We start from the raw sequence: 14,431 nt of genomic DNA, 5'->3' as shown, positions 1-14,431 counted from the left end.
GAACAAAGCTAGTGGAGGGGATGGAATTCCAGTTGAGCTATTTCAAATCCTGAAAGATGATGGTGTGAAAGTGCTGCACTCAATATGCCAGCAAATTTGGAAAACTCAGCAGTGGCCACAGGACTGGAAAAGGTCAGTTTTCATTCTAATCCCAAAGAAAGGCAATGCCAAAGAATGCTCAAACTACCACACGATTGCACTCATCTCACAAGCTAGTGAAGTAATGCTCAAAATTCTCCAAGCCAGGCTTCAGCAATACGTGAACCGTGAACTTCCAGATGTTCAAGCTGGTTTTAGAAAAGGCACAGGAACCAGAGATCAAGTTGCCAACATCCGCTGGATCATGGAAAAAGCAAGAGAGTTCCAGAAAAACATCTATTTCTGCTTTATTGAGTATGCCAAAGCCTTTGACTGTATGGCTCACAATAAACTGGAAAATTCTGAAAAAGATGGGAATACCAGACCACCTGACCTGCCTCTTGAGAAACCTATATGCAGGTCAGGAAGCAACAGTTAGAACTGGACATGGAACAACAGACTGGTTCCAAATAGGAAAAGGAGTATGTCAAGGCTGTATATTGTCACCCTGTTTATTGAACTTATATGCAGAGTACATCATGAGAAACGCTGGGCTGGAAGATGCACAAGCTGGAATCAAGATTGCCGGGAGAAATATCAATAACTTCAGATATGCAGATGACACCACCCTTATGGCAGAAAGGGAAGAGGAACTAAAAAGCCTGTTGATGAAAGTGAAAGAGGAGAGTGAAAAAGTTGGCTTAAAGCTCAGCATTCAGAAAACTAAGATCATGGCATCTGGTCCCATCACTTCATGGCAGATAGATGAGGAAACAGTATCAGACTTTATTTTTGGGGGGCTCCAAAATCACTGCAGATGGTGATTGCAGCCATGAAATTCAAAGACACTTACTCCTTGGAAGGAAAGTTATGACCAACCTAGATAGCATATTGAAAAGCAGAGATATTACTTGCCAACAAAGGTCTGTCTAGTCAAGGCTATGGTTTTTCCAGCGGTCATGTATGGATGTGAGAGTTGGACTATAAAGAAAGCTGAGTGCCAAAGAATTGATGCTTTTGAACTGTGGTGTTGGAGAAGACTCTTGAGAGTCCCTTGGACTGCAAGGAGATCCAACCAGTCCATTCTAAAGGAGATCAGTCCTGGGTTTTCATTGGAAGGACTGATGTTGAAGCTGAAACTCCAATACTTTGGCCACCTCATGCGAAGAGTTGACTCATTGGAAGAGACCCTGATGCTGGGAGGGATTGGGGGCAGGAGGAGACGGGGATGACAGAGGATGAGATGTCTGGGTGGCATCACCGACTCGATGGACATGAGTTTGAGTGAACTCCAGGAGTTGGTGATGGACATGGAGGCCTGGCATGCTGTGATTCATGGGGTTGCAAAGAGTCGGACACGACTGAGTGACTGAACTGAACTGAAAGGATTTCAACACACTAAAGTAACAGGTCCAATAATTACAGTATTTTCCAAAATCATTGGATGTTATCGTAAAGAATGAAAGTTGTCGTCTTTTAAATCATAGGTCGGTCTTCTGTGTCTAAATTCAACAGTGTTTTTCCTCGACAGTCCCAGTCTCAGTTAGTGAACCCCCTTCTTGTGCTTCTAAAACTTTTCCACTGAAGTACCTTGAAGAGCAGGAGAGAGGTGCTTATGTGACCCCCTTGTTCAGTCCTTGGTTCTGGAGCCACAACCTTGACTATTACTGTCTTAAAATTTTTCTTGAAGCTACGGCTTTATCCCAAAATTAGTGTTGATATTTTATTCTCATCCACAATATGTATGTTTGTCTTAACATGTGAGTTATTTGTCAGTTAAATTCCTTCACTTTTTCCCCTAAAATTTTCAAGCAGTACAGCTCTCCCTGGCCCACCACTGGATAACCCTAGAAAATCTGCAATAACACAAACATTGGCAGAGGGTTTTTTTTTAATTTCTTTTCTTCCCATTTTACAGATAAAAAACAGGTTTTGTAAAGTTTAGGCACTCATGCCAAGGTCATTAAGTGGCAAAGCCATTCCTAACCCATGTTAGAAACTTTTTGAGTTCTGAATCTATAATACACAGCCATGCTGAGTGTAAAGGCATCTTATTTTCAAAAGAAGTAAGGAGGTTAGGGTTTTAAAATATTCCGGAAAGTTAGTGACTATGAGTTATTCATGCACAGCATGCTTAGTTTCCCAGATAGCTTGGAAACAATTAATTTTGGATAAGCATGTAGGTTTTATGTAACTGGAGCTACTGGTGGTAATGTTTCATGACTAATGCATTTTGGCAAAAAAAAAAAAAAGAGTAGGGGGCTAATTCCCTTCAAAAACACTATCTGGCATGGTAAGGAGGGGTTGTTTTCAGATTTGAACAGAGAAACAAAGGCTCTTATGGGAATCTTTGTTGCATTTATGGCACTTGGACAGACCCTTGAATATAACCAGCTTCATGGCCCATGTGCTAGTTCTGCCCTGAAAATCTTGTTTGTGGTGAACAGCTTTAAAAATCTTAAGTCCCTAAGTTTCATCATGAGGATTCAAGACCCAATTTTCTCTTTCTTAAAAGGAAAAAAAGAACCAGAGTGGTGGGAAATTCTTTGTAAGTCCCATTTTATTCTCAGTTGTTGTCTCTCTTCTCCGTTGCTGCTTTGTTGGCATCTTCAGCCCCTGTGAATAAGCATGTTGGAAAAAAAATTATTATTATCATTATTAAAATAACTATTTCCTTTATCATCATTTTAGAGTCATCTATCTCTTTAGCAGACTACAGCAGCTAACCCAAGCTAGTATTGTAAGATACAAAATAATGTTGCTTGCATCAGTTGGGAATTTCATGGAATTTGCTTCTATTTGACTATATTTCCAGATAGAACCATGAGCCTAAGTGTTTATTTTAGGCCTCCAAGAAGTCATTCCTTTGCAATGATCTGTAGCCAGACTGCTCTCCCCTGGGACTAACCTGTATGACTAATTTGAGTAGGAGTGTGATAAACTTAGTCACCACTTAAAAAGAGGCTAAAAATACTTCCTTTTTTATTGTGTGTGTATGTTTTGTTTTGTTTTGTTTTGTTTTGCCTCCATATTATCTAGCAACACAGGGATAATCAGAAGGAGGTGATGAAGATTAGAGCTGATTGGGAAGCTTCTGAAAGCCCAAGAAGCATTTCAGAAGCGTCACACCTTTAAGCCTCAAGGGAGAAGCTTTGACCCCCAGCTTTTACGGTTTTGTTGTAAAATCCGAGCTGCTGAGAACACTATGTAGCTAATGGCTTTAGCAGAAGTGATTTTGCAACTAAAGATGGCCATCCCCCAGATTTGTCTTACTTCATTGTCCAGATCTAAAAATGATTGTTGATTCGACTTACAGTTCCAGTTAAATATTGCTAAAAAGTATTTCTTTTGAGGTTGCAGTCTTTTGATCCAAACGTAGTGAATGGAAGGAGGGCTTCCCTAAAACGTATATTGGAGATGGAGTATATATACTGAGCTGGGGGTTGCAGAGGGGTGCTTGTCTTAACCCTGTTCTCCACTCACGGGGCACCTTGGACACAGCTTTACTGTCCCCTGTTTCTTTAACTTTAAGATGAAAGATTGGACCAGCTCTTTGGTTTTCAAACCTTCTTCTTAAACCCTCCTCCTCAACAGCAGAGCCTTTTTCTTTTCTAGTGAAATTTTTTAACAGCAGAGCCTTTTATTTTCAAGTGAAATCTTTTCAGGACCCCAATACAGAAAACAGATCCAAGTGGAGATATTTTGTTCATGGAGTATACATGGGAAATCCTTCTCTGGCCTCACTTCTGGCCCCAAGACGCTTCTACTTCAGTTTTTCTTTAAGCGCTCTTTGGCCTATGCCATTCTAAAATTCTAATTAATGTGAACTGAGCATTATTAATAACAGTGGGGTGTGGTTTTTTTTTTTTTTCACACAATACCCACAGCAGGGAAGAAAAACATGGTCTTAAATTTTAGCAGGATAAGTAGGTAAAAGATGTAATTCGTGGATGTTAAAGATGAGTACAGTCTACCATGGAACTGTTTGAATTTGTGGGAATTCACAATCGACTTGCTCTTCTTTCCCTTTGAATGCTTGGAGCAAGAATACAGAGAAGTAGATACATGACAGGCTTCCCAGATAACTCAGGGGTAAAAGAGTCCACCTGCCAATGCAGGAGACACGGGTTTGATCCCTGGGTCAGGAGGATCCCCTAGAGAAGGAAATAGCAACCCACTCCAGTATTCTTGTCTGGAGAATCCCATGGACAGAGGAGCCTGGCAGGCTACAGTCCATGAGGGGGTCACAAAAAAATCGAATATGACTTAGTGACTCAACAACAACAACAGATGCATGATAAGCCTTCAAGCAGTAGACGTCACTTCCTGCCATTTTCCGCCACATCCTAGTGCACAGCCTCCTGTTTCCTCTTCTCTCTCAAATCCTAGGTCACCGCGTAGTTTAGAATTTTGGCCCCAGAAGGAGCTTTTCTTGTGTCCTTGTGTGTGTGTCTCTCTCTCTGGAGCAGGTCTGAAGTACTCTGATTTCTGCCTGTCATCTCAACTAAGACCTTGAAGATTCAATACCGAACTGTTGTATAGGATTAAATTCTGAGCCTTCCAGGGAAACTTTCAGAAAGCGTTCCTTTGCTGTTGTTAATTGTAAAATAAACAGATCTCCCTCTCAGGGATCGGAGTTTCCTTCCCCTTTGGTGGCCTTCCCTCTAGCAATGTAGGAGCTGCGAGGACCAGATTTACACCTACCAGACCAGCTGAGAGCTCCGACATGAGCTTCCAAGTTTACAACATTTCACCCACCCATGTACCAATCATTCCAGCCTTTTCTGAGCCATGGTCTTTCCCTGCCAGCAGTTTTCCCACTGATTGCTAGAACTATACCCTCGAGTCAGGATTTCTTCCCCAAAATTCTCATAGCAAATACCGCCTGGTATTTTCTATCAGCCAGCCTCTGTCCTAAGCACTGTAAAGGCGTCAGCGCATTTGGGCTCTTTGAGAATGGCCAGACCAAGGCCCAAGTGACAGGATAGGTACAGAGTTTCCAGAATCCTTCTTGGCTTGTTAGAGCCAAATGACTTGCAGACAGGCAGGGTGGGCAGGTCCCAAGTAAGCGTCCTTCGGTTAAAATGTGCAATTTGGAGAATTTGGATTTTTTTTTTTAACAAACAAATGAGCCACTTGAGTTACTTAAGTATGAAATGATTGTTTGTCAGGTGAAATTATTATTAATATATTATGTTAAAAATGATTAACAAGGGCTTAATTTCATTCCAAACAGATTGTGTCAAGGCGACTGGGCGCTGCAGAAGTACAGTGAAATATGAGCTTCTTGAGCCTTGAGTAGACGCTGAGCAAGAGAGACCCCAGTTAGTCCTACCCTTTTCTAAACAGCCACAGCCATGAAACTTTCTTGACCTTTTCACCTTTCAACTTTGGTTGAACTTGGAAAGAAGACTTTTGAATTATTAAAAAAAAAAAGAGAGAGAGAGAGAGAAAAGAGAGAAGAAAAAAGAAAGGCAGGAGTTGGGGGGGTCGGGAAGGTTGGAGGAGGAAGGTTGGGGGAGGCTGTGAAAGAGATGTGGAGACTGGGAGAAAAGGGCTGATTATATGTTAGCGTAACAGTAATACTAGGAAAATAATCCTCCTCTTGTGTATGAGTTTCTGCTACTGGGAGCCACAGGGTAATCAGCTCACATGACATACCCAGAGGCTAATGCTAGCCTGGGCTGTTTTTGAACACATTCAAACAAAGACTGATTATCCAAACAAGAATTTGGACTGCAGCAGTCGGACCAGTTAAATTATAGTTAGTAAAACTTGGCGCCTTATGAGCCTGGAATGTTACAATTGCAGCTGGATCTTCGTTTGTCAGGCATTCTCACTAAACAATAAAAACCAGAGATTTTTATCTCCCCAGGACTCAGTTTAACTCCTTGAAGGCAAAGAGCAAAGTGCCAGCGCTCACAGCTTAGGCTCCTGGCATCGTGCATCTCCCATCCTGCCAGAGTTAAGGAGGCAGCGGCATTTTCGTGGGGGTCTGGAGGAAAGTGAGAGGGTGAAGGCAAGTTGCTCCTTTCCTTAGATCTAGCAGAGAGAGAGAATCGTTGTGACTCCTTTATTCCTCTAATCAACATTTATTAAGTGCTACTGTATGTAAGTATCTCAGCCCTGTGCTAGCTGCTCTGTTCATATACAACTGGCTATAATAGATGGCATAAAATGCTCAGTTGTCAGAAGATAGCAAGATACTATGAGTAATTTAGTGAAGAGGAATGGGGAAGATAAAAAAGGCTGTTTGAAGAAGGTATTATTTGAATAGTAGGCTCGAATCTTTAAAAGTGACTCTAATGGTGATTTTATATGGAGGGAACCACACAGATTAAAGGAGTAGATACAGGAAAGTTGGATAGTGGCTGTGAAGGGAAGTAAGCAAAGGCTGAAAAAGTTAATTGAGGCTAAAAGTAGTTTGGGAATGTCAGGCCCAAGAGTGTGGACTTTAAACGTTATCTTTTGTTTTTACCTGTCTTTAATAATTTGCTGTTCAGTTGCTAAGTCAGGTCCTACTCTTTGCAACCCTGTGGACTGTAGCATATCAGGCTTCCCTGAGTTAATGCATATTGAAAGTTTACCTTTTTTTGGATGTTGAGTGCTCATAATAATTTTCTGAGGAAACTGCAATTCAGAGAAACTAGTGACTTACCCAAGATCACACAGCCCATAAGTAGCAGAGTCAAGGTCAAATGCAGATGGACTATAAACCCCCACCGCCACCTCTCAACTTCTTTTCTGTCCCACTCTCTATGCCTTTTAAGTCTGCTGAGTTTATGACCACAGTGCAGAATGGATCAGGCATGTTTTTATATGGAGGCAAGAATAGATTATCACCATTCTGGAGTTAGATGGTTCTCGTGAAAAGTGTCACTTTATGTGGATGATCTTTATATCAGAAGTCAGTATACAGTTACCATAATCATCACTCTCAGTTGGTTTAAGCGTATGGGTTATAATTCCAAGCTCACGTGAACTGGAGTGTTTTTTCTTGACCAGTCCCATCATAATGAGACAGTCTGCTCTCCTAGTTGTGTGTAACAGTGGTTTTACAGTCGTACTGGGCTGACTTCGGCAGTCAAGGTCCTATGCATTTATGATGTTACCTTTTCTAAGAAACATATTTTAATGCCATGAATATATGGCTCCCCGTTCCCTGCCTCCACAGGGCATCTTGACCGTGTTCTTATCCTCTGCTGACCCTGCCACTGTCTTGTTTTCTTTCCTGTCCTCTTTGATATACTCTGTTATTGTAAGCCAGCCTTGTGGCTTCTGGGAGGGGTGATTGGCAGAGTCAGTCAGACACAAGCGCTGAAACGTGTGTCCCAGAGGTGGAAGCCAGATTTCCTCTCCCCGCCCTCAGGCCAACTCCTGTGATGGCTTCGCAGTTAGAAATAGCAAAAATCGAAATGGATATTGCAGATAGTCTGGACTGGCAAATAAGAAATCCAAATGCTTGGATACTTCAGATTTTTAAATTTACTTGTAGATGTTTTTAACAGTGGAAGCAACATAACCTATTTTTGAGTCAGTTTTTTTCTACATACAGAATAGGCTTACTCTTCTTAGGAAAAGATCAGGTGCTGATTTAGTGAATTTATTTTTGAGACGCAAAAGCAAGAGTGAATTAAATGGGTTACCCTCTTTTAGATAATGGGAGTTAATTTGGCACCAACATCCTTATTTAGCTTGGGAGCTGAAACTCCAATACTTGGGCCACCTCATGCGAAGAGTTGACTCATTGGAAAAGACTCTGATGCTGGGAGGGGTTGGGGGCAAGAGAGAAGGGGACAACAGAGGATGAGATGGCTGGATGGCATCACTGACTCGATGGACAGGGAGGCCTGGCGTGCTGCCATTCATGGGGTTGCGAAGAGTTGGACACGATTGAGCGACTGATCTGATCTGATCTGAAAAGGGAATTTGGAGAGGAGATACTAGGATAGTTATATACCCAGGAGGAAAGCCTAGGTTTGAAATATTGACAGATTTGAAGGGTGGTTATTCATTTGCTTTCTTTTTGTTATTTAATTCAGTTTGCAAGGCCTCTAGTAGATAGCTCTGAAACCTTTGAGAAAACTGTTGAAATTCCAGAGATAAGCTTTCTATAACTTCTGATGCTTCTGGAAATTTGGGTGGCCTAGTGATGAGCAATTCTTCCTTTCTGATGTTAATTATTTGCATTTTTATCAGTGGCTCTAAAATTGATATAAAAAGGGAACTTCGTTTACTTTCGGCAGTCATGTTCCAGGAGTAGCAGAGGACAGCATACTGCAGTTAAGATCTAGATCATGGTAAAAGTATTAAACTTGGCTTAAAGTTTTCCCTACTTAAAATTAAGAACTTAAAGATTTTAATCAAGATAAATTGTCTTAAGGTGCAACTTATTTGGGAGGTGATACTGCTTGGAATAGTAAAGACCAGAGGAGAAATTGTGAGTTAATGTTTACTCTTTTATTACTATTTTAATCAAATGGCCTTACAACTTGACCTTTTCAATGTGAATATTTTTTTTTTAAGAACACTCCGGTATGTGAAGGCATAGCTATTGTGTTAAAGTTCACAGGCCTAAAAGTCTTATACTTAAATTTTAAACATGTATATAATAAAAATATTTTGATTGGGATTTTCCATTAGGACAGTTACATTCTCCTTATGACCTACGTTTTGGTGTGGCTATTTGGATGTTTAGAAACTGTAAGTAACCGTATTACCTCAAATAATAATAATAGTAGGAGTAGTAGTATTCATAGCAAGAAGAATCATTTATTGAATGCCTACTCTGTGATAGACACTGTATATGCATATTTTCTTACCCTCACAACTGTCCTGCCAGGTAGAATAGTATTTTTAAGAGAACTGTGTCTAAGAAAAGATAAGTGATTGGGACAGGCCTCGAACCCAGGTTTCTCTGACCCCCAAAGTCCATATTCTTTCCGCTACATCATGATGTTTAAAAAGGACCGAATTGCAGCTGATGCTTGTTTAAAACTTACTTGTTTTAGTGCACATCCCCTAAGAAGTTCAAGCCCGATTTTATCTCATTCAGTCGACCACATTCATTTACCTGTGTCACAAGCCCTGGGACTAAATTGTAAATTAAACTCAAACTGAAGAGCATCTTAACTAAAGCCTTCCCCTGAAAGAAGCATTCTTGAAAGGTACCAAGGGTTGTTCTTAAGGCGGTTTTGACGAATCCAAGGGCAAAAATAGGCTAGCCATTTGATTAGATTTCAATATGCCACTCTTACTTGGGAATTTTCCTGTATTTGGGCAGGAGAGGATTCTTGCCATGAGAAACCATCAGCTCCCTCCCCCGCAACTCTCACTCGCTGTCTCTCACCCGCCCTTCAGAAGAAGCCAACACGAAATTGCAGTCCTTTCTTTGGGGGCCTCTCAGTACAACAGACACACTGAATTGGTAGATTTGACCTTGGAGGTTTGACTATTTGGAAATGATTCCAGAAGTCAATGAGGAATTTGCTGTTGCTACTGATTTACAGGTTATGTGTGGAAGCGAGTGGCAGAAGCAGCCTGTTTGACCACTCTGCCTGCACTGCCCTTTGCTCTGCTGTTCTCTGCTTGTCTTGTGTCAAGATTTAATACACACACACACCAGCAACAACAACTTAGCCATCTCTGTGCTAATAACAGAAGAGAAAGTAAATAAGCCCAATAAAACAATAGTTTTAAGGTAAAAACAGCTTAAGCATTATACTTTTCCTCCTACTAATAGTAAACGCATAGGGTTTAAAAAAGGTTTCTTGAATAAATGCTTAATTTGGTAAGAAATCTAAGAGCCTTCATGATAATGCAGTGAGATTCAGTGTATGTCTGTGTTTTAATTAAAGGAGAACGCTTTCCCAGTGACAAGTAAATCTAGAACCAGAATGGTTCTTCTTATTCAAGATTAAGAAGCCAAGAACATGAAGAAGACAGTATAAATATCAGAATTTGACCTAAGAGAGTCTTAGATATGTCCTGAATAGCCCTAAGTTGCTATACCTGTTAACACATAAAGACGTTTAAAGTGGTGTTTTAGTAACTTTCATGTCTTTTTGGAATCAGTCCATATTTGGTTAATGTTGCCAGACCCAAGACCCAAGCCCTCCTCCCTTTGTATTTTTGATGCTTTAGCCATGATGAGAATTTTCTCACTGACTTGCCCATCATGCTTAGACCCTTCCTCCAGTTAGAAAGACATAACTGGGGAACTTGCCTGGCAACACAGTGGTTAAACTTCAAGCTTCCACTGCAGGGGGCGTGGGTTCTATCCCTGGTCAGGGAACTAAGATCTCACCTGCCTTATTTTGTGGCCAAAAAGTAAAACAAACAAACAAAAAGTTGGCTCATGTGTATGTTAAGAAAGAGAAAGACATCACCAAACACAAGTCATAGCAAAGAGCAACGGCAGAACCTGGACTTAAAGTCTCATGAGATGAAAAGAGCCTGGGATTCAGAAAGCCAAAGGAAAATTTACCTTCAGAACCTCGCTTCTGCCGGTCAGCCTGCTCCTTCAGAGGTTTATCCCACTTTTTCTGAGCTAATGTTGACGAGAAGGAGTAGTTTCAATCTCAGTTCTCCAAAGATTATTGCATCTCTCTCTGTCTTTACAAACTAATCCCTAATCCCAGTTTCTTCCAGACAGATTGAAAACTTTATTTATAATCTCATATAATGGGGTGCATACTATCTCATCATTGGATGTATCAGGATTTATTTTTGCCAATTCTTTAGAAGGTAGTGTCTTTAGAAGACAAAATCAGTTTTCAGCAGGTTAAAAAAAAAACAAAACTAAGGAAAGTCCATTCAGTTTATAGAAGTCACATCAGCAAAGGCATCAGTTTAAAAACAGGGTGACTAGAAGTTAGCAAAATATGTGTCATAAAAGAATAAAAAGGTAAAATTCAGATGATTATTTTCATTTAGTATTAAAACTGCCTGATGCTCACAGACTTCTTTGACTCTACATTTTGCAAAACAGGATATACAGGGACAACATGGTGATTTTTAAGACTGAACTGAAACTCCATTGTATTTGTGGTTTCACAATTTGTCTTCCTAAATGCAGTATAATGAACTAAAATTTTAGACAATATTTAAGCAAATATTATTGATAAATCAATAAAATAATTCATTTTAAAAGATGATACTATTGGATATCAGTCAGTTTTTCTCTGATTTTCTGATCAAAATGTTATATGTCCAAATCAAAGTTATAGAAGTCCTCTGACTACTATTCAGTTGGTTAAGACCGTAGACTAATGTTACAACCATGAGATGTTGGGCTACCATAAAAGCCATTCCTTACGGAGCACCTAAATTTAGTACTTTTAAAAAATGATAGGGAAAGTCTCATTGAAAGAAAAAAAAAATTAGCAGGAGATTTTTAGGTACCTCTTATTGCCTAGTTGTGAAGGCTGTGAAAGTCATGGGGCCCCTGTTTAGAGTCTAGAGGATCTAGGATCTTCATGGACTCAAAGTAACATCAAAACTGGAAGCCCTCCTCCTCTGACTTGTCTAAAGCTCTGAGGGTTCAAGTGATCTATTCACAATGACTAACAAGGCTGACATTTAAAATCCCAGCCTTCTCACACCCAGCTTTGATCTGCCTTGCATGCCAACCAGGGGTTCTTTTCCATCCTAGGAGAACCCTGGACCTACCATGACCCTAACCTGATCAGAAGTGGCGTTGTAGAGACGGTCAAGTCAGAAATAGGTCTAAAATTGGTTGAAAGTGGTCCCTGAGTCTCTCCCTCCACTCCCAACACATCTAAGGATGTTCTAGGAGCCCCAGCAGTAAGGGGTACACTTAGGGTGTGTGTGTACAATTTTCCAGTATTGTCTTAGTTATTTATTGATATATAACAAATCATCCCCAGGTTAAGTGGTAGAAAACAGGCATTTAATACCTTACAGTTTCTGTGGGTAAGGAATCTGAGAACATCTGGCTGTCTCTAGCTCAGTCATGTCCAACTCTTTGCAACCCCATAAACTATAGCCCACCAGACTCCTCTGTCCATGGAATTCTCCAGATAAGAATACTGGAGTGGATAGCCATTCCCTTCTCCAAGGGAATCTTCCCAATCCAGGGATCAAACCTAGGTGCATTGCAGGCGGATTTTTTTTTTTTTAACCATCTGAGCCACCAGGGAAGCCCTGGGGTTGTGTATCCAATAACATTTTGGACATGGTTCACCTTGCATGGCCTCACTGGAGCTTGCATACCTGAATTACACCAGCCGTTGCACGTTAGCTCTCTTGGTTGGCAAGAACATTTCCTTTTCTTTTTTAAAATGCAAGTCATGCTTTCATTTTAATATAATATCAGCCATTCGGCCTTGACATGATTTAAAATGAATGCGGCTAGTTTCGCCTTTGAGTATGTGTGTGTAGCATAACTTAATTGACAAGCAATCATGACATTCTCTTTGAGGTTGATGTTATCCCATCATTCGGAGGCCCATTTTGGTTAATTTGTTTTTTTCATATAGTTTCTGGTGGGAAAAATGCATTGCTCTGGTACTGAAATTAACTTGATTGAAATATCTTAGACTTTGTCATTTTCCAGTGGCTCGAGAGGTTATTTCCCAAGTGTTTAATTTTTTAAGTACAGTGTATATTAATTTAACTGCTACTTTCTGACATTCATCATTCTGTAGAAAAATTATCAACTGCATGCCTTGAACAGATTTTTATTTACACTCCAAATTCCCACTCTGTGCAGGGTTTATTTAACTTTGAAGGTATCATGTAAATTTGATAAAGATGAGGTTTTTAAAAACGTGTACTGTTTATTGATTTGCTCAATATAATTTTCACATTTTTCTTTATAAAGTATTCTATAATATATCTGCAAAAGGAAACACTTAAAGACTAATGCAATCTACAGGAACTGTTCAATCAGAAATAATGAGTGGAGAGGTCACTTGTCAAGAGCATATTGTTTGAAATACTTACATTTAAGGGTTTCCAGTCTTTGAGGTAACAGAAGTTCTTCCATGAAAAATAGGGACTGCTTTGGGCTTCTGAATTCTGTACAGCATGTCACGATTTTTGCTCCTGGGCTAAAGATAGAAAGTAAAATAAAATGTTCTTTGTCCATTTAGTTATCCTTGACTCCATGAAATTCTCCAAAGTAATTACTGGTGACCACAATACCACCTACCAGCAAGAACAGCATTGACCCTGTGCCAGCTGCCTTATTGCTGACCACAGCTGCTCTTGAGTATAGCAGATGTTTCTCCTTTTGCCTTGCCAGTAAAATTTTATTGAGCAGTTTTGCAAATGGAGAGCAGCATACTCTGCCTGAAGAGCAGCCAGAGATCTTCGCCACCTAGTACAGTAAGGTTAGATTTCTCCTCTGGACCAGGAGGCCCCCACTCCTAGGTTCTGTGCAGCCTACCTCTCAGGCCTCGTAAACTGCAGTCCTCTGGGGTTTGCTTCCCTACCCACCCATGTAATTTTCCCAAAGGAAATAATGTTGGAAGAGCAACCACATTTGTGGTTGCATCTTGCTGCTTTAAAAGGCTGTCACATTAGAACTTTGCTCCTACCCGTTGTGGGTTTGCAAAAAGGAGTTAGGGTACTTTGTCGGGATGTTTTGTTAGGATGCTTCTGTGAATTTTTCCACATCTCTTTGGTTTGGATGTTGACTTGGAAATGTCTTTCGAATTAGCTTCTTTTGGAAAGCTTCCTGCCTTCCTGAGCACTTCTTGAATCCTTGCCCTGTGAAGGCAGCCAAGGGAACTTCTGATCCTTCTTTGTACCTGTCATGGATGACACCCTATTTGAGTCTGAAGTCCTTTAAAGTCCTTTAAAATACTTTCAAGTTCTGTATTTTCCTCTGGATGATTTAATACAATTTTTCTCTGTGCTCCTTGTAAAGGAATAGATTTTGGAGTTGAAGCTGACACTCTTTTTTTTTTTTTTTTAATGGAAATCTAAAGTGCCTTCCCTGTAATGATTCCAGCCTATTTCCCATGAACTTTCAAAGAAATCAACTCATAAAGATTATGGCAATTGAGGATCCAAGCGTCAGATTGTCATGAATTCCCACAGAGCGCTGGGCCTGGGGAGGACAGGTAAGATATAAGATCAGAGGGCAAAGGCTGTATGGTGAGAATTTGCCTGCCCTGTGCTTTCTTAGCAGGAAGGAGCACTGACCTGAATCCCTTAGTGTTCATTCCAGGAGTGTGTCATTGTGGGAATTTATCTAGCCCACTCTGTGGCAGATGACCAATCTGATAGCCTGACTTCAAAGCTCCTAACACATATGATACCAAGACTTCATTGAATATTCTATGTGGTCCTTATTAGGATACCTAGGTCAGGTTGAGTGACTGCT

The 14,431-nt window shown here is 40.4% G+C and overlaps 1 protein-coding gene and 1 long non-coding RNA gene across 2 annotated transcripts in view; one reads left to right on the top strand and one right to left on the bottom strand.

Moving 5' to 3' along the window:
* Window positions 1-14,431, top strand: part of BCAS3 (BCAS3 microtubule associated cell migration factor) — a 586,026-nt gene that overhangs the window by 439,389 nt on the left and 132,206 nt on the right. The gene's annotated exons all lie outside the window — the stretch shown is intronic.
* On the bottom strand, window positions 2,621-13,249 carry LOC139177719 (uncharacterized). Its single transcript, XR_011562224.1, has 2 exons — window positions 13,045-13,249; window positions 2,621-2,694 (listed from the first exon to the last, which is right to left on the bottom strand). It is a non-coding gene; the product is annotated as an uncharacterized lncRNA (long non-coding RNA).

The sequence above is a fragment of the Bos indicus genome, chromosome 19 (genome assembly GCF_029378745.1).
Source record: "Bos indicus isolate NIAB-ARS_2022 breed Sahiwal x Tharparkar chromosome 19, NIAB-ARS_B.indTharparkar_mat_pri_1.0, whole genome shotgun sequence".
Lineage (NCBI taxonomy): Eukaryota > Metazoa > Chordata > Mammalia > Artiodactyla > Bovidae > Bos > Bos indicus.
Note: the sequence above shows the minus strand (reverse complement) of the source record. Positions and strands in the feature narration are given on the sequence as shown.